General features: G+C 46.5%; 1 protein-coding gene across 3 annotated transcripts in view; it reads left to right on the forward strand.

The window, feature by feature from the left end:
• Window positions 1–4,092, forward strand: part of Lrrc8b (leucine rich repeat containing 8 VRAC subunit B) — an 87,613-nt gene extending 83,521 nt beyond the window's left edge. For all 3 annotated transcript variants that reach the window (XR_013043075.1, XR_013043076.1, XR_013043077.1), the window contains 2 exons: window positions 579–765; window positions 1,765–4,092. The gene's annotated coding sequence lies outside the window, so the exon portion shown is untranslated. The remainder of the gene's footprint in view (window positions 1–578; window positions 766–1,764) is intronic.
• Window positions 4,093–22,950: the final 18,858 nt, after the last annotated feature.

Here is a 22,950-nt window from a genome sequence, read left to right on the forward strand (position 1 = left end):
TCCATAGAACGACTTCATTCCAGGACAGTTACATCTCTTCAGCTGTCTATGTATCACACCGACACACTACACAGGCAGTCGGTCGGTCGGTCGGTCACCGCTGGCCTTAGGGTAACCGGGAGGGGACTGCCTCCTCTACTTCACATGTGGAAACATTTCATTTCATCCACTTGGATTTACCTTTGATTTGATGTGTGGGGGTTGTTCCTGCCTGTGTGTCTGTGCACCATGCACATGTCAGAGGCCCATGGATTAGAACATGGACCTGATGAGTCCTTTATCCTGGTCACTCCCCTCTCCAGCTGGTGCACGAAGGGACAGTTGCGATCCGACAAGAGGTAGCAGGCTGGTGTGCCACAGGGAGGCCCCCACCAAGATCCAGGTGAAAGTCCTTCCAGAGAGGTTCTAAGCTGGGACGGGAACAGCAAGCCGAGCAGTGCTCCTGAGATCAGGGACCCCGGGGACCGTGATCTGAAGGCTTCCACCCGAGCGAGCGTTCGTTCTAATGCTGGCTTCCGCGTTTGTTTTCAGCTGTAATTTTTGGGGATAATGAAAGTACCATATGTCTATCTCTCTAGGTTCCCATACAAATTGGGAAACTAAAGACGCCAGATGATTGCAACAGATTCCTGCTTGTTTTCATGGGAAAACAACTGCCTCAAACCCTCGGGAAATGAAGGGAAAGTGTGTTCTCTGGTCAGTGCCTTCTCTGTCTGCAAGCAGGTGCCAGTCCACGGTCGCTCAACATTTCCTGCTGGTGGCCAGGTGAGATGTCAGAGGTCAGCGAACTCCCCTGACCAGGACACTGAGTACTGTATTCCAGGCCCCCCACTTCAGTCCCTGGCCAGCTGCGCTAGTTCAGGGCCCCTGCCGAAAAACTAGAAGACACCTACTAAGGCAGAACACAGTCTCAGCAGGTACTTCAATAGACTTGAGCCCTGACACCAGTCAGCCAGAGGGTCAGAGGGGACATGCTCCTGAGGATTCTTCCTGTGTCTTGTTTGGCTACCTACAACTAGACAGACCTATTTGGGGGTGGGGAGACCATTTAATAAAATCTAGGGAAGTATGGCCTGGGTCACTGTACCCATGATGCTTCTAGGATGCTGCTAAGGCTGCTAACACCTCCCCCAGGACTAGCACCAACTGGCCTAAAAAGAGAGGAGGGGGTGAGGGTAGGGGGATGCTAGAGATGTCAGTGTTGTGGTGACAGTGGAAATCTGTGGTACTGGAGACTGTTTCAGGGCTGGTTTTAGGTGACCACATGATTAGTTTTCTTGTTGTGGTAACCAAATGCCTGAGAGAAGCAACTTAGGGAAGAGGGTCTGTGTGGGCTCAAGATTCAAGAGGGCCTCACCTGTCCTCTTGGGAAAAGAGTCCATCAGGGGGAGTTCACGGTGGGAGAGTTCATCATGCCGTAGGATAGGACTGGATTTCATTTCTCTCTCTCTCTCTCTCTCTCTCTCTCTCTCTCTCTCTCTCTCTCTCTCTCTCGTGTGTGTGTGTGTGTGTGTGTGTGTGTGTGTGTGTGTGTGTGTGTGTGTTGGTACCCAATGAGAAGCAGTCTACTGAGTAAGAAATGAACACCAAACACATACACACACACACCTATACACACACACACACACACACCACACACATACCTACACACACACACACACACACACACACCACACACACACCTACACACACACACACACACACACACACACACACACCTTATGGTCACCAATGCTGGTAACATAATTTTTTTTCTCACAATAGCTCTCAAGGATGCTAACAGAGCCCGCAATTCCGAATCTCCACAGTGTGCCTGGTTACATGGAAGTCGCCAGCTGCCTTGCTTGCCTGGCCTAGAGAGACTACTCAGAGAAACAGAGTGGCAGAGGACACCCCTGTGGCCTTTTGCCAAAATAAGCGGTGGAAGTGACTCTGTGGAAATAAGAACATAGATTACAGAGCATCTGAAATGCTGTGCTCTGGCCTAGTCAAAACATTTTGATTCCTCTTGTCTGCAAATGACTCACGGGCAGGATTTCTTCACAGGAGGCCACACTAAAAGAGGCCATGAAAGTCGTGTTAGGGGAAACAGCAGCATCATTTTGTGGTCCTAGGGAGGCCTTCGGTAGCCAGGTGTTATTGTGTTAGCACAGCTGTGCTGCACGGCATCACGGGCCAGGACACTCTCTTTCTTTGGATTCCAGTAATTGCGGCTTAGGGTTGATTGCCTCTGTTCTGTTCCCAGCTTGCCTCAGACACTTAGCTGCCCAGAGCTGGCACAGACACCTATGGGGGTGAAGAGAAAACATCTCCATTAGATTGCCCTCTCCTCTCAGGCAAACCACAGGAAGTCTCAGGAGGTCTCTTAGGCCACCCACACTTCGGCCCGCCGGGGTGATTCACTGAATCCACAGCTTTACTAAAGGACACACTTCAAGAAGAGCCAAACAGATGTGTAAGGCAGAGGACAGCGAGCGCCACACAGCATCCTAGTGGTCTCAGGGAGCAAACCCCCCTAGTGATGAGAAGATACACACAGAACCTAACCAAGAGTGGGTGTAGTAGAATATTTTAAGGTGTGTTACTTTTGTTCATGTTGCATTTGTTTAACTCTGTGAAGCTGTGTTACTTTGCCTGTGTAAAACTATGCCTGATGGTCTAACAAAGAACTGAACGACCAGTAGTGAGGCAGGAGAAAGGATAGGCAGGGCTGGCAGGCAGACAGAATATATAGAGGGAGAAATCTGAGAGAGAAGAAGTAGCCAGAGAAGGAGGAGGACGTCAGGGGCCAGCCACCCAGCCACACAGCAAGCCATGGAGAAATAGTAAGATTTACAGAAGTTAGAGAATGGGAAAAGCCCAGAGGAAAAAGGTGGACGGGATAAATTAAAGTTAAGGAAAGCTGGAAAGAAACAAGCCAAGCTAAGGCCAGGCAATCATAGTTAAGAATAAGCCTCCATGTGTGATTTATTTGGGAGCTGGGTTGCTGGTCCCTCTGCCCCCTAAAAAACAACAACCAACAAGTGGGTGCCCACTCTGAGTAGTTGGTGTCAGAATAGGGTTGGGGTGGAAACAAGACAGAGAGAATACTCGTTATCAGTAATGTTAGCTGGCAGTTATGTGCAGAACCTGTCGATCAAGTCTCTGTAGGCAGAGCAGCAGGGGAGCTGACCCTTTAAAGCCCCCCTGTCACCAGCCGTCTGGCTGGAGTCCTTCCGTCCTGTTCAGATAGGAGAGGCTCCCTGACTGCTGTCCTTGGCAGCTTTTGTAATCTTTACCCTCAGCGTCCGACCCAGTGAGCAGCTGTGGCAGACAGAGGCAAACAGCAGCAGGAAGTTCCCGCCGGCCGGCGTTAGTGTGCCTGTGCTGGCCTGGGCTTCCAGGACCCTCAGCCCCACAGGCGCAAGTGCCACAGACTGAGGCACAGGAAGTGAGGCTGCTCCAGCTCAGGAAGTGAGGCTGCTCCAGCTCAGTCAGTGCCCAGTGTCAGGCTTCAGCTCAGGCGAGGCTCCGGGGACCTGAGGGCCCTGGCCCGATGGGCTGGCTGCTCTCTGGAACTTTTCTAGTGACCAGGGCTTGCTTGCAGTTTTCCCACTCTGCCTCTTTGGGGCCCTCTATTTTTCTTTATCCCTGGCTCTATTTCCACACTCTTCTGCTTTCTCTCTCTGTCTGCCATTCCTCTTGATTCCCCTTTTGGAGCTTTTCATCTGCCTCTGCTTCCTGCAGAAGCTGTCATGGCTGCCAGCATGCATCGCCGCTGCCCCTCCTGCTGTTATCGTCCCTATTTTCAGAGCCACCACTGCTTCTGCCTGGTGGCTGTGGCTCCCAGGATTGCCACGTCACCACCAGGCTGGTGTTGCCGCCGATCCTCATGTGTCATAGCCTTGACCGCCACCACGGTCACTGCTACTTCCTTCTTCTTGTGACCAGTCCACCCCACTCTACGAGCCATAGAGACCGACAAGGAAAGACCGCTCAGAAGAAGCCTTTCTGTCGAGGTTGCTACGACAACACTGTTTCCTGGCAGCCTGCTGGTCTAGCATCCAATCACAGCAGACCTACACGCGAGGGAAGGATGGTCTTTGCACACTGGTCACGGCATTGTCTCTTTCCCCCTAGTTACAACAGTTCCTCTGCTATACGAGCGGTGAGGGGTTCCCCTTCTGGACTAGGTTCACTGATGCCAGGATAAGTCTGGACGGTGCTGGGGCTGCGCTTTAGGAACGGTAGCTGTGCGACAGCGGCAGGCAGCTGCAGTTGCCAGGTAGCTTCCTCAGAACATCTGCCGACTGTTTGAAGCAGCTAGAGCAGCAGTCAAGGACTGAACAGACAGACAGCCCTTTCCTCAGGGCACCGGGGCATCGAAGAGGAGTCTAATAGGGACCAATCAGTGAGTCCCAGCTCCCATCCCGGACATCTTAGCAAATTAACCGGGGGAAATGAACATAAGAGAGAGCGTACAAAATAATGACTAGTCACTAATGATCAGTGATGACCGGTGCTCTAACTTACTATGGCATCCAGGAAAGGTGGATCGTCGCTCTACTTTGTCTCGTCCCCAGCACCGCAGAACCTGTGTTCATCAGCCAGAGATCTTCACTGACCCTCAATAAAGGGTTTTTATTGGGATTTTCCTTAAAGGTCATGGATTAAATCATTGGCCACATTAAAAACCTCAGCCTGCTCCCTTGCCCAGCTAGTGAGTTTGTGCCTCAGGTCGGTTTGGTCCAGAGTTCTAACACTTTGATCCCTTGTCTTCATTTTGATCATGTGCTGTCCTGAAGTATCTGAGAGTTAACTTATCAGCATAAGTAGCAAAAATACCCTTATTGGAAAAACCCAAATGTCTTAGCAACTAAAGAAAATACTGAATATTATCTTTATAATACCATACTTCGCTGTGAAGATGTAAAAATCACTGGGAATTTCAACTTATTATTATTATTAATTTTTTTGAGCAGCTACTACAGACTAACCCTTTGGATTATACATGCTGAAACAGTATTTTGGAATGTAAGCAGGCCATTACATGGAGGGTAGGCTGGAGGAAGTAGAGAGGGGCACATGGATAAGGGGCAGGCACACAGGGATGAAATCCAGACAAGGGGATCCGGTGTGGAAATGGATGAGGCAGGCTTGAGAAACACGAAAGAAAGTTTCGATGATTCAGCTTTTTGTTGTTGTTGTTGTTGTTGTTGTTGAGGTGGTGGTGGTGGTGGTGGTGGATTGAATATGAAATGTCCCCCAGAGGCTCATGTGTTTGAACACTTTGTCACCAGCTGGTGGCACTGTTTGGGAAAACTGTGGCACCTTTGCCGGGTAGCGCCTTGATGGAAGAAGTAAGTCGCTGGGGACAGACATGCAAGCTTTACAGTCCCACTTCACCTTGTGTTCACTCTCTGCTTTGCGTGTAGAGATAATGTGACAAACCAGCCCCCTTACCCTGCCACCAACGCCCTCCCTGTCCACTGTCACGTCTTCCCTACCATGACGGACTCTATCCCCCAGAACCACGGGTCAAAATAAGTCACTTCTCTTCTAAATGGCTTTTGTCGGAGTGTTTCATTGCATTAGTTGTGGACTGAACTGATAGAACATGTCCTCACAGTTCCCCATGAGAGGATGGACTTAAATCCCCTCAGACCAGGAGCAAAATAAGTGCCCTTCACTAAATGGCTTTTTTTTGGGGGTGGGGGATTCTGCCACAATGATGAGAACAGCTAACACAGCTGGGAAATTGATTTGCCAAAGCTCTTGGAGTCTGGGAATTCACTTACCATCTATAAGTTGTAAAACACACCATTCCGTTAAAATGTAGGTGAATCCAAATGCTTACGAGTAGGGAATGTCAATACTTTCCCAGTGCTCAGTGTCCAACAAAGGTCAACAGACACATTCACAACAGCTTCTCACGCCCTCTGGGCCCTTCCCAGATGACAGAGAGGATGTCCTGGTTCTCTTTGGGAGGACTTAAGTATTCACCAGACTCTACCAAAGCTGTGCAGCAGAGACCAGACACCCTCAGGGTTTGCTGCGAAGGTGGCAGGGCATTTGGCTGTCACATGTGACATTTGGGCGTGGCTGTCACATGTGACATTTGCATGTGGCTGTCATACGTGACATTTGCGTGTGCTATTTCTCTTCTGCAGCCAGGATACCAGACTAACTTAACATTGCAGCGAGCTTTGCAAACCTCTTCATAAGGTTTCATAAATCACTTCGGGGTCTTATGAGTTAAGGAGCAATCCATCGATGCTGCATATTGAACAATTCCCTAGTCATCCTGAGTAATGGTCATCCAGGTTTTTTAAAGCCCTTTCATTTTGAAACACTCATAAGTCCCCTCCCATTACCCACGGTCATAGTTAGGGTTTCTGTTGCTGTAAAGAAGACACCATGACCAGGGCAACTCTTATAAAGGAAAACATTTAATTGGGACTGGCTTACAGTTGCAGAGGTTTAGTCCGTTATCATCATGGAGGGACATGGCAGCATGCAGGCAGACATGGTGCTGGAGAGGTAGCTGAGCATTCTACATCTTGATCTGCAGGCAGCAAGAGGCACTGTCCCACACTGGGTGTAGCTTGAGCATAGGAGACCGCAAAGTCTGCCCCCACAATGACACACTCCTTCTAATAATTCCACGCCTACTCCAACAAGACCACACTTCCTAATAGTGCCACTCCCTATAGGGTCCAGTTTCTTACACACGACCACACCCACCTCTCCTTCACCTCTATTCAGGAGACCAGATAAGCCTAGCTGCCAGTCTGACTTGAAGAGCAGCATTGTGATGTGACCACTGAGCAGTGTCACAGTGTGCCCATCTCAGGGCTGAGGGAATTTGGACCACATGGAAGCTGGCAGCAGCACAGTCCTGATCATGAAACCTTCCCAGGTAAATAATTAATTGCCATAAAATGGTGGCATTCCATGCATCTCCAGATAGACTGTGAGATGCTTAATATTTGTCTTGGTTACCCGTGTCAGGTGACTTTTTTTTTTTTTTTTTTTTTTTCGAGACAGGGTTTCCCTGTGTAGCTTTGTGCCTTTCCTGGATCTCACTCTGTAGACCAGGCTGGCTTGAACTCACAGAGATCCTCCTGCCTCTGCCCCCTGAGTGCTGGGATTAAAGGTGTGAGCCACCACCGCCCAGCTCAGAAGTAACTCTTGATTCATGAGGAACGGTTACTCCGCTCATGCCTTGGGATGAGGCAGCCCTGGGCAGCCTACCCATGTGCCTGGGCTGAGCATCGCAGTAGCAGGAGCTGCTTGGCAGAGGCTCTTTCCTGTGAACAGGAAACAGAGGAAAGGATAACACCATGTGGTGGTATTCTAATTGTACTGAAATGTGATTTTGATTGTATGTTAATAAAGCTCCCCAGGGGTCAGAGCTATTAGAGCCATAGCAAGAGTGTGGCGGTGGTGGCACATGCCTTTAATCCCAGCACTTGGTAGAAGAGCTAGGTAAATCTCTGTGTGTTCAGGGATACAGCCAGCATTGGAGACACATGCCTTTAAGACCTGGGGGGCTGTACTTAACAGTGACGAGGCAGTCACGTGTTTGGGTTTACAACCAATGAAAAGGCAGAACAAAAGACTATGAAAAGACATACACACAGGAAATAGCTCTCTTTCGGAGAGCTAGGACCACTGCAGGAGGAAGGGTGAGATTTTATTTCTGAGCTCTGACCTCTTGGCTTTCTCTTTTACATTGGTTCTGTGTTTCTTATTTAATAAGACGGTTGGTTACATCTACAACACCGGAAGCATTTAGGGTAAGATCTAGCAACATGCCTCAGTAACTGAGCTCTTCCATGAAGGCCCCTAGCTTTCATAACCTCTTAAAAATGCCTTTTTTATTACAAATTATTTTTTATTAATAATGGTGTATGTGTTTATATTTATATATGATATATTACAAATATATGAGTAAAGGTAAATATTATAAATATATAAATAATATATATAAATGAAATTTATTATAAATCTACCAAAGGGTTAAAGTATTGATTAGATCATAGACCTCAGGACCTCATTATCTCTAGAAATGATACCATAGATACACCCATAAGTGTATTTCACAAATCCTCTAGGCCTTTCTTAATCCATTCAAGGTGAAAATCACAATTAACCATCAATCATAGATCACCACTTGTCAATCTGGCACCCAAACACATCACTTCAAACCCTAAAATTCCACCCTGTGCCCCAAACAGGGACACATCTATGTCATAAAGCAAAATGCATTCAGTGTATATTTAAAAATCCACCAAGACTATTCACAAGTTCAAAGTCTTCTCTAAGACTTGAGGCCAAACTCTTAGTTATGAGATGCTAAAATTAAAAAATAAAACCCAGGGGCCGCCCTTCCAGTGGACCTGAGTTCAATTCCAAGCACCCGCACGGCTGCTCACAACTGTCTGTGACTCCCTTCAGGCCATCTGACTCCCTTGTTCTGGCTTCTGAGGGCACTGAGCACACATGTGCTGCACAGACACAGAGGCAAGCAAAACACACCACCGCACATGCTCCCAACTTACTTCCAACACACATGGCACATAGTGAAGCACTGTCACTTCCAAAGGGAGAGATGGGCTGTGGGGATGGTTCAGTCAGGAAAACGTTTGCTGTGCAAGCAAGGGGACCCGAGTCTGACCTCCAGCCCCCACGTGGGGTAAAAGGGTGGAGAGCAATGGCTTTCTTGGGCCAGCATTTCATATTCCTGACATCGACAACATACTGGAGTCTTCATTTCACCTTCGACTTCACCCTCACAGCTTCACACCCTACCCTTTCAGAGACTTCACACAGGAAACCAACCCTCCTACACAGCGCCTACCCTCTCAGGACTCCCTCTAAACGTTTGGGGGACTCCTCCATGACCTGTAACCCCCACATCCTGCATGTCTTTCGAAACGTGCATCTTATGGACAACACCAGGTCTGCAATCATCTTAGACAGCAGCTGCCCTGCTCCTTGGACCACGGCGGCCTGAGAGCCTGGATGACTCCAGCCTGGGAAACACTTGGTTAGACAGGCTTATGTAGCAGTGAGCTTCAAAGGCACTCTCCTCTCAAAGCAAGGATTTTCAAATGAATGCACAATTTTTCGTTTGTTTGTTTGTTTGTTTGTTTGTTTGTTTTGTTTTCGAGACAGGGTTTCTCTGTGTAGCCCTGGCTGTCCTGGATCTTGCTCTGTAGACCAGGCTGGCCTTGAACTCACAGAAATCTGCCTTGGAGTGCTGGGATTAAAGGTGTGAGCCACCACCGCCCAGCTTTGAGTGCACAATTTTATGACATGGATCCTGAAATGGGTTGAGTCCAATCAGTCCTAAAGCCCCCAGTCTATGGCTCTACCAAGACCGCACGCACCTACTTGACCTTCTCTGAAATGCCTCAGAACACCTTTCCCAATGTCCCACTGCAAGTGCTGGGTCTCTGTAACAGCACTGAACTCCTCCCATGTCCTCCGCCCACATTTAAAACAAGGCCTTATCTAGCCAGAAGGTATGTTTTTATAATCCCTTTCTGCCCATTGCTCTGATTATAAAAGATGCCAGTGGGGTTGGGGATTTAGCTCAGTGGTAGAGCACTTGCCTAGCAAGCGCAAGGCCCTGGGTTCGGTCCTCAGTTCTGGGGGGAAAAAAAAGAACACCTTTTCAAATAGTTCTGAAGCTTGGAACTATATTAATGTTTTTTGGGGCTGGAGAGATGGCTCAGAGGTTAAGAGCACCGGCTGCTGTTCCAGAAGCCCTGAGTTCAATTCCCAGCAACCACTTGGTGGCTCACAACCATCTAGGATGAGATCTGGTGTCCTCTTTTGGCATGAAGGCATACATGCCAGAACACTGCATACATAATAAATAAATAAAAAAATTTTTAAAAATTAAAAAAAAAAAGATGCCAGCAATAAGAATCCTGAAGGCTGAATGCTTGCCGCCTTGAGATGTCCTCTTCCAGGGCAGGGGATGTAGCTCAGTTGACAGAATGCTTGCCCTGCACGTAGGAAGTCCTGGGTTTGGTCCTCAGCATAACATAAATCAGGTGTGGTGGCTTCTTGCCTGTAATTCCAGCATTTGAGGGGTATTGGTAGGAAGATCAGAAGTTCAAGGTCCTCCTCAGCTACTTAGTGAGTCAAGGCCAGCCTAGGATACACAAAACCCTTTCTCAAAAGAAAAAAGAAATTTCCTCTGCCTAATGAATTAGCCCATCAACTTTAAACTCAGATCCATTCAAAGTTTCAGGATGTGACACACATACGAAATGTAACCAAATTCTTTGCCAGAAAATAACCACAAATTGCCTCTAGTCCACTTCCCAATAGAATCCTTATTCTCGGTGGAACCTCAAAAGAATAGTCTTTGCCTTGTTTTTTGTTTTGTTTTTAACTTTAAAGATTAAGTCTAAGGCAAGTCCTGGTATATCCCCAGCCCTCTTTTTACTTTGCAATTTGAGACATGGTCTCACTAAGATGCCCAGGCTGCCCTTGAACCCACTCTAGACCCCATTATCCTGGCTAGTTTTATGTCAACTTGACACAAGCTAGTCATCTGAAAGAAGAAACCTCAACTGAGAAGAGGCCTCTGTAAGGTCCAGCTGTAAGGCATCTTCTTAGAGATCAATGGGGAGGGCCCAGCTCACAGTGGGTGGTGTCACCCCTGGGCTGGTGGTCCTGGGCTCTATAAGAAAGCAGGTTGAGCAAGCCATGGGGAGCAAGCCAGTCAGCAGCACCCTCCATGGCCTCTGCATCAGCTCCTGCCTCCAGGTTCCTATCCTGTGTGAGTTCCTGTCCTGACTTCCGTCAGTGAAGGACTGCAGTGTGGAAGTGTAAGCTGAACAAGCCCTTTCCTCCCCAGCTTGCTTACTGGTCATGGTGTTCCACCGCAGCAATAGAAACCTGACTAGAACACACGTGTAGGCTTTGAACTTGTGATCTTTCCATCTCAGCTTCCCAAGGAGCTGGGATTATAGGCTGAGCCACCAGGCTAAGAGGTAAAGGCTCTCCAGTGGTCCAGTCACCTTGTGGCCTTCTAAGCACCCAGCAAGATCTGCCTACAGCATTCTGAGGTCATCTCTCGCCCATTTCCCCAGATCCCTCCCACGACCAAACCCCTAAAGACTGTGAACAGGCTCACTCTTAGCTGTGACCTCACTTCTCCGGCACTAGCTTTCTGTGTTGGTCAGATGTTTCCATCACTGGGACTAACACACTTGTGAGAACAAATTAAAGGAGTTTTTTCTCTCGAAGTTCCAGAAGCATCAATCCATCATGGTGAGGGTATGGTAGAGCAAAGCAGTCCACTTGATGGCAGCCAGGAAGCAAGAGAAGGGGCCATACAGGAAGAGGTCAGGCAAGACACAGCTCCCAGAGTGTACCCCCAGTGACATACTTCCTCCCACAAGGCTCCACTTTCTACTCACCACCTCCCAATAATGCCATTATTTACATATCCATCAAGGGAGAGAGCCATTCCTATGTCAGAGCGCTCATGTCCAATCATCCCTGAAAACACCTTCACAGACATGCTCAGAGGCCTGGTTTATTCATCTTCTTTATTAATCTCCTACATGTTCCTTTAGCCAACGAGTTGACAATCCAAATTAGCCATCTTACAATCTTTGTAGGTTTATTTGTGGTTATTCAAAGTTTGTTTGGATGCATCTTAAATGTCGGGAGTTTCGGAATGCAGACAAAGTTGGCAGAATACTTGTGTAGTGTGTGCTCAGTCCTGGGTTCTGTCCTTGGTACTGCATAAACCAGGTGTGCTGATGCATGCCTGTATGTAATCCCAGCCCTGGAGAGGTGGTGGGGGAAGGGTCAGGAGTTCATGATATTCCTTGGCTACATAGTAAGTTTGAGGTTAGCCTGGACTACATAAGACACTGTGCTCCAGTGTGCTCTCTGTTGCTCTGGTTAAACACTAACAAAACTGTCAGGTTAGGTGAGAAAAGGGTTTTTTTGGCTTATATCTCCAGGCCACAGTCCATCAGTGTCTTAGTTAGGGTTTCTTTTGTTGCAAAGAGACACCAAGACCACAGCAACTCTTTTTTTTCCCCATTTTTATTTATTTATTTATTTATTTATTTATTTATTTATTTATTTATTTATTTATTTATTATGCATATAATGTTTTGTCTGCATGTTTTGCCTGCAGGCCACAAGAGTGCACCAGATCTCATTACAGATGGTTGTGAGCCACCATGTGGTTGCTGGGAATTGAACTCAGGACCTTTGGAAGAACAGTCAGTGCTCTTAACCTCTGAGCCATCTCTCCAGCCCCCACAGCAACTCTTATAAAGGAAAGCATTTAGTTAGGGCTCACTTACAGTTTCAGAGATTCGTTATCATCATGACAAAAAGCATGGTGGCATGCAGGTAGACATGGTGTTGGAGAAGGAGCTGAGAATTCTACATTTTGTTCCACAGGCAACAGGAAGTGACCTGAGTGTCACATTGAGTGTAGCTTGAGCAAAAGAGACCCCAAAGCCCACCCCCACACTGACACACTTCCTCCAACAAGGCTACACCTCCTAATAGTGCCACTCCCTATGAGCTTATGGGAGCAAATTACATTCAAACTAGTGGTAGTTTGGTTGTGGATCATTGAGGGAAGTCAGGGCAGGAACCCAGGAGCAGGAGCCATGGAGGAACATTGCTCACTCACTCATTCTCTAGCTTACTGGCTTGATTATGTTTAGCAAACTTTCTTATGGAGCCCAGGACTACCTGCCTAGGGATGGTGTTGTCTAAAGTGGACTGTGTCCTCCTGCATCAATCAATAATGAAGACAGTCCCCAAAAGTCCCCACAGTCCAGTCTGAACTAGGTAATTCCTCAACTGGGGCATCTTCCCTCAGATGAATGTAGGCTATCTGTAACAAGTAACAGAATGTAACAAGTCGGGCTGCAACACCGTGCCTGAAACCCAAACCAAACCTTATGCTGAACACTAAAAGGTTGTCAACATCTTCTTAGGCAGCATGACTGATGATGGATGCTGCTTTCTTCTTAACGTTCTGGAATCATGGCCACTACTCAGACAGTTCTTTAAACTCTGATGTTAGGAGAAAAGGAGATACAAGACAGGGAGCTTTAGAGCGGGCTGGTGTGCTCGCACTCCTGGTTCTGCCCCTTGGTAGTGGCGTGATGCCAGGCAGACGGCATTCCTGCCTGTGCCTCGGCCTCCCTGTCTAGAGTGGAGATGATTATAACCTTGTTAAAAGGCCTGGCATAGATCAGGTCTTCAACAGACAGTGACTGGCTGCCTGTGGTCATGGGCATCACTGCAGCCACTTTATAACTGTTCCTGGGGCAGTCCTGTTCATTCTAAAGTCTCTGCTCATTTTTTCAGTCAGAACATTTCCTTCAAAGCAGCTGATCACAGCTTTGTTATAGAAAGAGTAATTCTGTGTGAACTGGAACCAGATAGAGGTGTCCGCTGACTGTCCTGTGGAGCATGTCACAAGCTGGAGAACAGTGATAAGGTTTAAGACACAGAGATGTTTCCAGTCTCCTCCATGAGACCATGGGCTGTGTCTCTGCTTTGGTCAATGTCCGTTTATATTCTGCCACATGACAGAATATAAACCTGTCCTCCTCCCTCCCAAAGTTCCTGTCTCTCTCTCTCTGGAAGTCCTGCCTATCCTCTCTTGCCTAGCTGTTGGACATTCAGCTTTTTATTAAACTAGTGAGAAGGTGCCTTTCACACAGTATGATCAAATATTTCACAACACTGTCTGTGCACCACTTGAGTACCTGAGGCCCGCAGAGGCCATAAGAGGGCATCTGATACCTGGAACTGGAGTTAGATGGCTGTGAGCCACCATATTGGTGCTGGGAACCGAACTCGGGTCCTGCATGAGAAGCCTCTTAACCTCTGTGCCATTTTTCATCCTCTTACTTTCTATTGTGAGTAGGGTTTCGGTGGCCTGGTCTAACCTAGCACTCCCTCTGTGACCCAGGCCAGCCTTGATCTTGTCATCTTTCTATGTCCATTTTCCATGTAGCTGAGATCTCAGGGCTACACTGTTGGGAGTCTTGCTCCTAACGGGCCCAGTGACCTGGGACAGATGTGTGGATTTGGCACAACGAAGAAACTATGACCACCTGTTTCAAACAAGTGGCCCTAGATGGCGTGAGCCATGTTTATTTATACATTTTCAATAGTTTGCATGAACAGTTTTACAATCAGATTTGTTTCCTTAAGCTTCTAATAATGGTTACAGTAATTGCCAGTTTGTTTTGCCTCATTCCCCGTTTGTCCCCCGCTCACCCATCAGTAATCATGGTCTGATTCATAGCTTTAGTATTAGAAGCATGAGCAGCACAGCAAACAGCAAAGGGAGCATTCTAACTAGGCACATCTGCAGGAGGAACAGCATCGTGCAAAGTCAAATCTAAGTGTTCATACACAACGCATCAGCCAACGCTGAATCAATTCACCCTTCATTCTGTACTACTCTATCTCCTGTGGGAACATACCAGGTTTTCTTCCTATCGTCTTGTAAACTACATAACTAAAAAGCTTACTCTCGATAGTTGGCACAGCTTCTCTCAGCTTCCTACAGCATTGGCACAGCTGTTAGAAGGGAGGGCACTGTGGATTCCTATGATTCTGCTTCATTCCCTGTTCCTAGACTGTTCCCATTAACTCCTGATATCATTTATTTATTTGCATTTTCCCTAGACTCTTGTGGTTAGAATCATTCTCTCCAGAACAGTTATGCAAATTGGTAATGTCGTAAGCTACTGTGACTCTTTCAGACTAGTCACAAGGTGCGTTGGAAAGGCACCATTCTGTTCTTGAGAATCCTGAATTCATGGTCACACTTGAAATATCAAAGGCTTTTGGAGCTGAATCAGATCTATTGTATATTTTTAACAACATCCCTTCCGGTTCACCCAGAGGAGTGTCATGGGGGAAGTTTTCCTAACGCAGTAGCCATTCCATCTGTAGCTCTAAGACAGCGAGACCAGAGGCAGCCAGAAGTATAATTTACCTAAGGAGAGCAAGGAGAGGAGGTAGTGCCTATGCTCCTGTGGTCGTCCCCAGAATTATGCAGCAAACTATCTATTGGCCTTGCCAAAAGTGAGTTATTTAATCCTGGCCTTGCCACACGGAGAACTTGTTCATACTATTCTCAGGCCTTGTCCCCTTGGAGTCCCATGGCTCCCGGCACTACACCACCAAGCCAGACCTAGTGGTTTTTCCTTCAAATCTTGTGATCGGAATGCTTCGTTTCCAATAGCTCTCTACTAAATCTTCCTCAGAGACAAGGATGGAGGACTGTAAATGCAGCAGCTGGCCTAGAAAAGCATTTGTGGGAGAGGATATTCATGGACAGGAATGGCTAAGGAGGGGAAAGATGGGAATGCCAAGTTACTGGGCCAAGGTCCAGGCACTCAGGAGGACCGATATAAGTACTGTCGGGAATGTGAGGAGGCTGAGATTTCAAGGGAAGAAGAACTCAGTCTGCCATACTTTCTTGGATGCTGTTGAAAACAGGAGAATCCTGAGTCAAAGAGAAAAGAAATGTCTCTATTTACAGCAACTGACTTTTTTCTCTTGGCTCCTGAGGCTCCAGAGAGATGAAAAGGGGGCCATAAGGCACCTCAGGTACCAGCCAGTGTATTACAAAAGCAGAACCCTGAGGGGTGGGGAGACGGCTCAGCAGTTAAGGGCACTGGCTGCTTTTGCAGAGAATGCAGGTCCCGTTTCCATCAACCACGATGGCTCAGAACCATCTGCAACTCCGTTTCCTGTGAGACCTGACACCTTCCGGCCTCCACAGACACTGCACACATGTGGTACACAAACTTGCAGAGAAAACACCCACCGGCACACACAAAATAAACAAATCTTAGGAAGGAAGAGAAAGAGGAACCTGGAATGTAGGGAATGTGAACCTCACAGACTGAGGAAAAAGTATTTCTGCCTTTCACTCGGTACTGTCTGAATTATACTAGATGGTGAACATGGACCTTTTAAATGAGAGAAAGAATTAGTTCTTTCAAGGCCATTGTCTTAGGGTTTTCTATTGGTGCAAAGAGACACCAGGACTACGGCAGTTCTTAATAAGGAAAACATTTAATTGGGGCTGATTTATAGTTTCAGAGGTTTAGTCCATTGCCGTCGTGGTGGGAAGCATGGCAGCATGCAGGCAGACGTGGTAGTGAGAGTCCTACACCTGGATCTGGAGGCAGCAGGAAGAGAGGACAGCACTGGGTCTGGATGGAGCATCTGGAACCTCAAAGCCACCTCCAGCGACCCTCCTCCAAGAAGACCACACCTCACAGCGCCATTCCCTATGAGCCTGTGGGGGCATTTTGATTTAAACTATCCACAGCCACAAACCGTCACATTGCACTTGAACATTTAGTCTGCAAGAAAGGGCAGCTGCCTGGCTCAGCAAATACACGGAAATGCTCTTAAGATCCACCCAAGGCTGTTTTGCAACAATTATCAATAAATAATTTTACCTTTTCCCTTTGAGTTCTCAGAACATGTGTGGCTCTCTTCCACAAGCTGCAACTACATATTTCTAAAGAAACATCATAGAACCCAGGGGCTAATTTTATATATATACAAGGGAGATGCTGCTGTGGTAAAGAAACAAGCCTATATTTCCTACATGAGAATGGGCCTTAAGAGACATTCAGTAAATGAGTTGACAGCCTGTAGTCCAACTCTTTTTGTTTTCATATTTTTTAAAAAATATTTATTTATTTATTTATATTTTATGTATGAGTGCTCTGCATGTATACCTGCACATCAGAAGAGGGCATCATATCCTATTACAGATGGTTGTGAGCCACCATGTGGTTGCTGGGAATTGAACTCAGGACCTCTGGAAGAGCAGCCAGTGCTCTTAACCACTGAGCCATCTCTCCAGCCCTTGTTTTCATTTTTTTTAAAGATCTACTTGATGGTTTATTTATATGTGTGAGACTGTATCTGTGAGAGTATGTGTGCTGGTGCATGTGTAAGGAGCGTGCAGGATATCTAGCTTGTTACATGGAGCCACACTCCATACATGTTACTGGAGCCACACTCCAGTCCTTGTAGTTGCACAGGCACACTTAACACAGAACCAGAATCTCTAGAGACACTATTGTCTGCTGGCTCTGTGCACACCAGCCATGTCTCCCACATGAAGGACACTATAACTTTACCAAACGTTCCCACAACTTGGAACGATGTGTTCAAATACCTAAGCCCACGCGGAACATTTCATACCCAACCCATAATGATCGCTAAATAATCTTTGTTTGAACTTACATGACCCAGATCACCTGGTGACCTTCAGGTGACATTAGAATGTATACTGCCCCTTCTTATTAGTTAATTCTGTGAACTGATCCACACATAGCCTGTAAATCACAGTGGACTTTAACTTGCAGAAAAGTCACATCTATTTAAGAAAATATAGAAACTAGCTCAAGGAAGCCAGTCTACTTCAGGTTCTAGCCAGGAATGGGTGAAGGGTAAAGAGAGAGAGGTTTCTCCCAGAACAATTCAGTTCTTCAGCAAATATTGACAGAGTGTTCTAAATCTAAGTTTCGACACTGTCTGTCTAGAAATAGCATCATACCCCAAAGGCTAAGCCTTTGCCTAGCTTCAGATGCTGTGGTGGTTTGAAAGAAAATGGCCCCCAAAGGGAGTGGCACTATTAGGAGACATACCTATTGGAATAGGTGTGCCCTTGTTGGAGAAAGTGTGTCATGGTGGAGGTGGGCTTTGAGATCTCATATGTGCTCAAGCTTCCCTCAGTGTGATACTCAGACCACTTCCTGTCACCTGCAAGATGTAGAACTCTCAGCTCCTTCTCCAGCACCATGTCTGTCCACACACCTCCATGTCCCGCCATGATGATAATGGACTGAACCTCTGAACTGTAAGTGAGCCACCCCAATTAAATGTTTTCCTCTATAAGAGTTGTCGTGGTCATGATGTCTCTTCACACCAGTAGAAATCCCAAGACAGAAGTCAATCACAGATAATGGGTTCCCAGATTATCCCCTGATTCTACCCAACATGGCTACAGATTGGAAGTTTCCCATGACCCTGTTCTCAGGTTCTGTCATTTGCCAGAACAGCCTGTAAACTGAAATTTCCAGCTTTCTTTCTGGACGATGGGTTTATTACAAAGGGTAAATTAAGGGACAATTGACCAGCCAGATGAAGAGACTGATTGCCAGGCAGGATCTGGAAGATTCCGAGAATGGGAGATTCGGTGCTGTGAAGTTCTGTAAGGTTTTGCCCGTCAGAGCTGTGCTCTGCATCCTCTCTCTGATGTCCAAATTATGACGCATTGCCACCAGCTGCCACAGCTTCTCTGCTATAGCTGAAGGCCACCCTCACCACCACACCTTCCCTTCCATGATGGACGGACGGTATTCTCTAAGCCAAAACAGAGCCTTTCCATCCTTAAGTAGCTTTTTGTCAGGTGTTCAGTGACCACAATAAGAAAAATAACCAATACATCCTTTCCAGACCTGTGGAGGCTTCATTATGGAGGCTTGATTGACGAACTTCCTGGCACTGCTGATGGGTGGAGCTGAAAGTCCCACACAGTAAACCATAGGCCTGGCCCCACCTGGAAGCCAGTCTCCATGGGTGTGGCCTTCTGAAACCCACCTCTCCAACAGAAGACAATGTTCAGTTGAAAGGAGCTTGTTATAAATCACAGAAGATGCCCCCTTTATGATATTTAATAAACTGAGGACAAAAAACAAAATATAAACCCATAGCTCTGATGACGTAGAATGAGAGGTTTGAAAGTTACAAGCTAGGAAACATGAATTAAAGCTGAAACACGGATGTCTTAGACCATGATGTAATGACTGTATCATGTGAGGGCGGTTTATCTGTCACTGGCCCACCTGAACAATAATCCCGAGTAAGACTCTCTTCCAGTCTATGTGGCATTGCTTAAACTCTCAGATCCACACTTCATGATCACTCATTAAGAAGTTTGGTTCTTTTTTTTTTGCCTCATGCTTGTGGTTAGAGATGTGAGTTCTTAGCTTCCTGCTCCAGCATACTTGTAGCTTGCTGCCCAGCCATGGTATCTTCTTATCCCCCAGGAACTGTAAACCAGAATACATTCTTCTGTTTAAAAAAAAAAAGGGCCAGGAGATGATGGCACATACCTTTAATCCCAGCACTTGAGGCAGAGGCAGGTGGATCTCAGTGAGTTCGAGGCAAGCCTGGTCTACAGAGCAAGTTCCAGGACAGCCAGGGATACACAGAGAAACCCTGTCTCAAAAATAAAAACAAAAAACAATTTTTTTTTTTAGATTTTTTAAAGTTTCCTTATCCGTGTTTTGCATTTACAGAGTAAGCAGTAAGGCCACCATATGAATGAGCCTCTGGGATGAGCATTCCTGGAAGAGTACAGATGAAGGCAGTTTCAGAAACTACTGAATGAGCCCAGATGGCTTAGTGGGTAGAGGTGCTTTCACACAGGCCTCATGACCTTACTTCACTCCCTGGGTCCCACAAGGATCAGGAAAGAGGTAACCACTGTGCTAGTTTGAATGTAATTGGCCTCCACAATCCCACAGGGAGTGGCACTATTAGGAGGCGTGGCATTGTTGGAGTAGGTGTGACCTTGTTGGAGGAAGTGTGTCACTGTGGGGGTGGGCTTTGAGGTTTCCTATGCTCAGGGTCAGTGTGACACTCAGTTGACTTCCTGTTGCCTGCAAGATGTCGGACTCTAACCTGTGTCCCCAGCACCATGTCTGCCTGCATGTCACTGTGCTCTTGTCCTAATGATCATGGACTAAACTTCTGAACCGTAAGCTGCCACCTCAATGAAATGTTTTCCTTTATAAGAGTTGCCTTGGTCATGGTGTCTTTTCCCAGCAACAGAAACCCTAACTAAGACACTATATGAAATAACTACGCAAAGTTCTCCTCTGATCTCCACGTGTGTGCGGTGGCCTATGTGCACCTGCACTCACATACACATGCACGCATGCACTACGTTTTAAAAAGAAAATAAGGCTTTTAAAAGAACTACTGAAAAGCTACTCCACTAATAGTCGACAGGTTCATCTAAAACACCCATTTCTTTCTCACAGGATTGGGGAGTTATGTGTAACTCTGAAGTCAAGCTTGTCTAGGGTCACATCTAACTCTTTCTGTCAAGGCTACGTGACCTTTGGTTAGCTGGAAGAGTTTAATGGGATTCGGCCCATCCTCTGTCAATGAGGGCGACACTGCCTGTTTCATGGGGAATTATGGCGGTTTTATACAAGTCGATGCACACGAAGCTTCTGTTGAGTCTGTAGCATGTAGCCCTCACATACTAGTTCAAAATTATTTCCAAAGAGAATTTCACTGCACAGACTGGACCAAACTCTTCTGTTTTGTAAGAGGCTGTGTCACTGTGTGTCACGACACACGTGTGTGCGTTCACGTGGGTCCGTGGAAAAGAGACTCAGAGGCATCTTAAGAATGAATCTAGCCTTTCATGGCTGCAGGGGGGTCCAGCCTTGAAGGACTGAAGCACTTTCCCTTTGCCTCAGGCGTTTTTATTTCTCTCCATCACAGTTCAGCCCGTTAATTTCCACATGCTCAAAACAACCTGAAAGGAGCTCCCAACAATACAATGCCAAGTGCAAATTCCTCGATTTCTCAGGTACCACAGTTAGAAAACTGGGTTTCCTGAACCAAGTTTTGTTGTTGTTATTGTTTTTTGGTTTTTGTTTTTTCCCAAACAGGGTTACCCTGTGTAGCTTTGTGCCTTTCCTGGAACTCACTATGTAGCCCAGGCTGGCCTCGAACTCACAGAGATCCGCCTGGCTCTGCCTCCGGAGTGCTGGGATTAAAGGCGTGGGCCTGAACCAAGTTTTGCATAGACCTTTGTATCCCTGAGAGACAAGATTCACACACAGAGGGCAATAAGGGAAACAAAAGGTGTCTGCTAAACAAAAGATGGATTGGGGCTGGGTGCTACTCCCTGGAGCCAGGCCAGGTGCAGCTCAGCAGGAACGCTGCCACAAGGTTGATTTTAGAAGAATTTGATCTAGAAGCATTTTCCATCATTGTTACCTCCCTCCCAGTGTGTGTGTGTGTGTGTGTGTGTGTGTGTGTGTGTGTGTGTGTGTACACGTGCGGGTGTAAGTGCATGTTGGGGTGTTTCTACTTCCACTGTGGGCTCCAGGGAGCCAACTCAGGTTGCCAGGCTTAGCAGCACTTTTACCAACTCAGTGCTCACCTGCCCTGGAAATGTAAAGTCTCTTATTTTAGGTCATTAATATTAGGTCATTTGTCTGGTGCACGTTCAGCTGCCTTCACCACATTGCCCAGGGAACTGCCTGAGCAGAGGCCATTTCCAGGGGAAGGTTTTCTTCCTGCTATTTTAGTGGTTTTGATGGTGTCAATTCATGGATTTCAAAGCCGTAGCTCAAGTTTTCTCATGCAGCCAGGAGTTCATGAAGTGCTAATTGTTGCAACAATGTTAGCAGCTGAAACTTAAAACAGGGTGTTTTCTGTTAGTTCAGTTCCTTCCCACAACTCACCAAAAAAGGTCTGGGTAGCAGATGCATCGAGCCAGCGGTAGAGGATTCAGAGTAAAACCCTCCCTCCTGGTGGTTTTGACTGAGAACTTAAACTTGACTTTCGTTATTACCAGGCAGGATCAACAGGCATTAAAAGCAAGACAAAACGAAAATAGCAGGTTCACCCTTAAGAGTAATTCTAGCATTGAAAAAAGCAGGTGTTATGGCCGTACCTGTATATACTACATAATTTTAGTGTAACTTTTAAAGTGAGATTAAGAGTTTTGAAATGTATTATTTAAGTTAGCATACAAAGTATTGGGGTTCATTGTGGCACTTTTATACATATTCATCATTAAATATAAATTATTTACTAGTTAGACTATTCAGACTTCAGAGCCTGTAGTATGAGTTATACTGAAGGAATTGATATAAACTGAAATTTGAAGTATTAGCATTTAATAGAAGGTCCTAGGCTAGGTGTTAATAACAGATATGAAGATGAATAATTACAGTCCCTCCACCAGGGAAGCTCCTAGGCTTGATGGTGAAGCAGACATGTAAAATTAAACACCGTGAGAACACAAAGAAGAAATACATTTTCCAGGAAGGCATGGGCCCCTGACAAAGTGATTCTTTAATTATGCCTTCGGAGAATGAGGTGACAGTTCAGGGATTTTTTTTTCCTGAAGCCAACAATAAAACAAGGCAACCACATTACCATTTCCACCACCTACAAGACACATCTCAAATCTCACCACAACCCTAAAGAGGCTCTAGGAAAGCGATGAGGGAGCTGAAGTTCAAGGGAAGACGCTGAGGACCACAGAGCTGGTGGCGCAGAGTCTGAGCCCAGATGTGTACACTTCTTCCCCCAGACTGGCCTTGCCCCGTCCAGAAATTCCCACTTGTGCTCGCTGTCACATACTGTCTGTAGTTAACGGGTAACTGTGTAGAGTTGGATGTGGAACTTGAATCTGGGAGCTCAAATAGAACGTATAAAATAAAGTCAAGACAGAATACCAGTTTAACCAGAAAACAGTAGCCTCTTCTCCCACTGAACTCGAATCACAGTTTGAAGATGCAGACTTCCAATTTCACGTATTTACTGGATTCCCTTTCCATAACACCCTGATGTCAACGAATGAGCCCTTGTACTTTCCTGGGACCTTCAGGACGGAGCATTCACACACACTGAGTAATTGCTGATTCATCCAGTGTTTTTACAGAGAGCTTATTTGGACGATGTGAGGGAGGGGTGCTCTCCCACCCGTTGATCTGAACTGCGGGTTTCTCCTCCCGTCTCATGGTTTGAGTGAAGCTAACCAAAGTGAAAAGATTGGACTTGATGTTTATAATGCAAGCAGATAAGAAAATATGACCAAAACAATATAGTGCCATGGCTTTTAGACTAGTAACTCTCCATATTTAATGTGCATTA

Source organism: Peromyscus maniculatus, chromosome 10 (genome assembly GCF_049852395.1).
Source record: "Peromyscus maniculatus bairdii isolate BWxNUB_F1_BW_parent chromosome 10, HU_Pman_BW_mat_3.1, whole genome shotgun sequence".
In the NCBI taxonomy this organism is placed as follows: domain Eukaryota; kingdom Metazoa; phylum Chordata; class Mammalia; order Rodentia; family Cricetidae; genus Peromyscus; species Peromyscus maniculatus.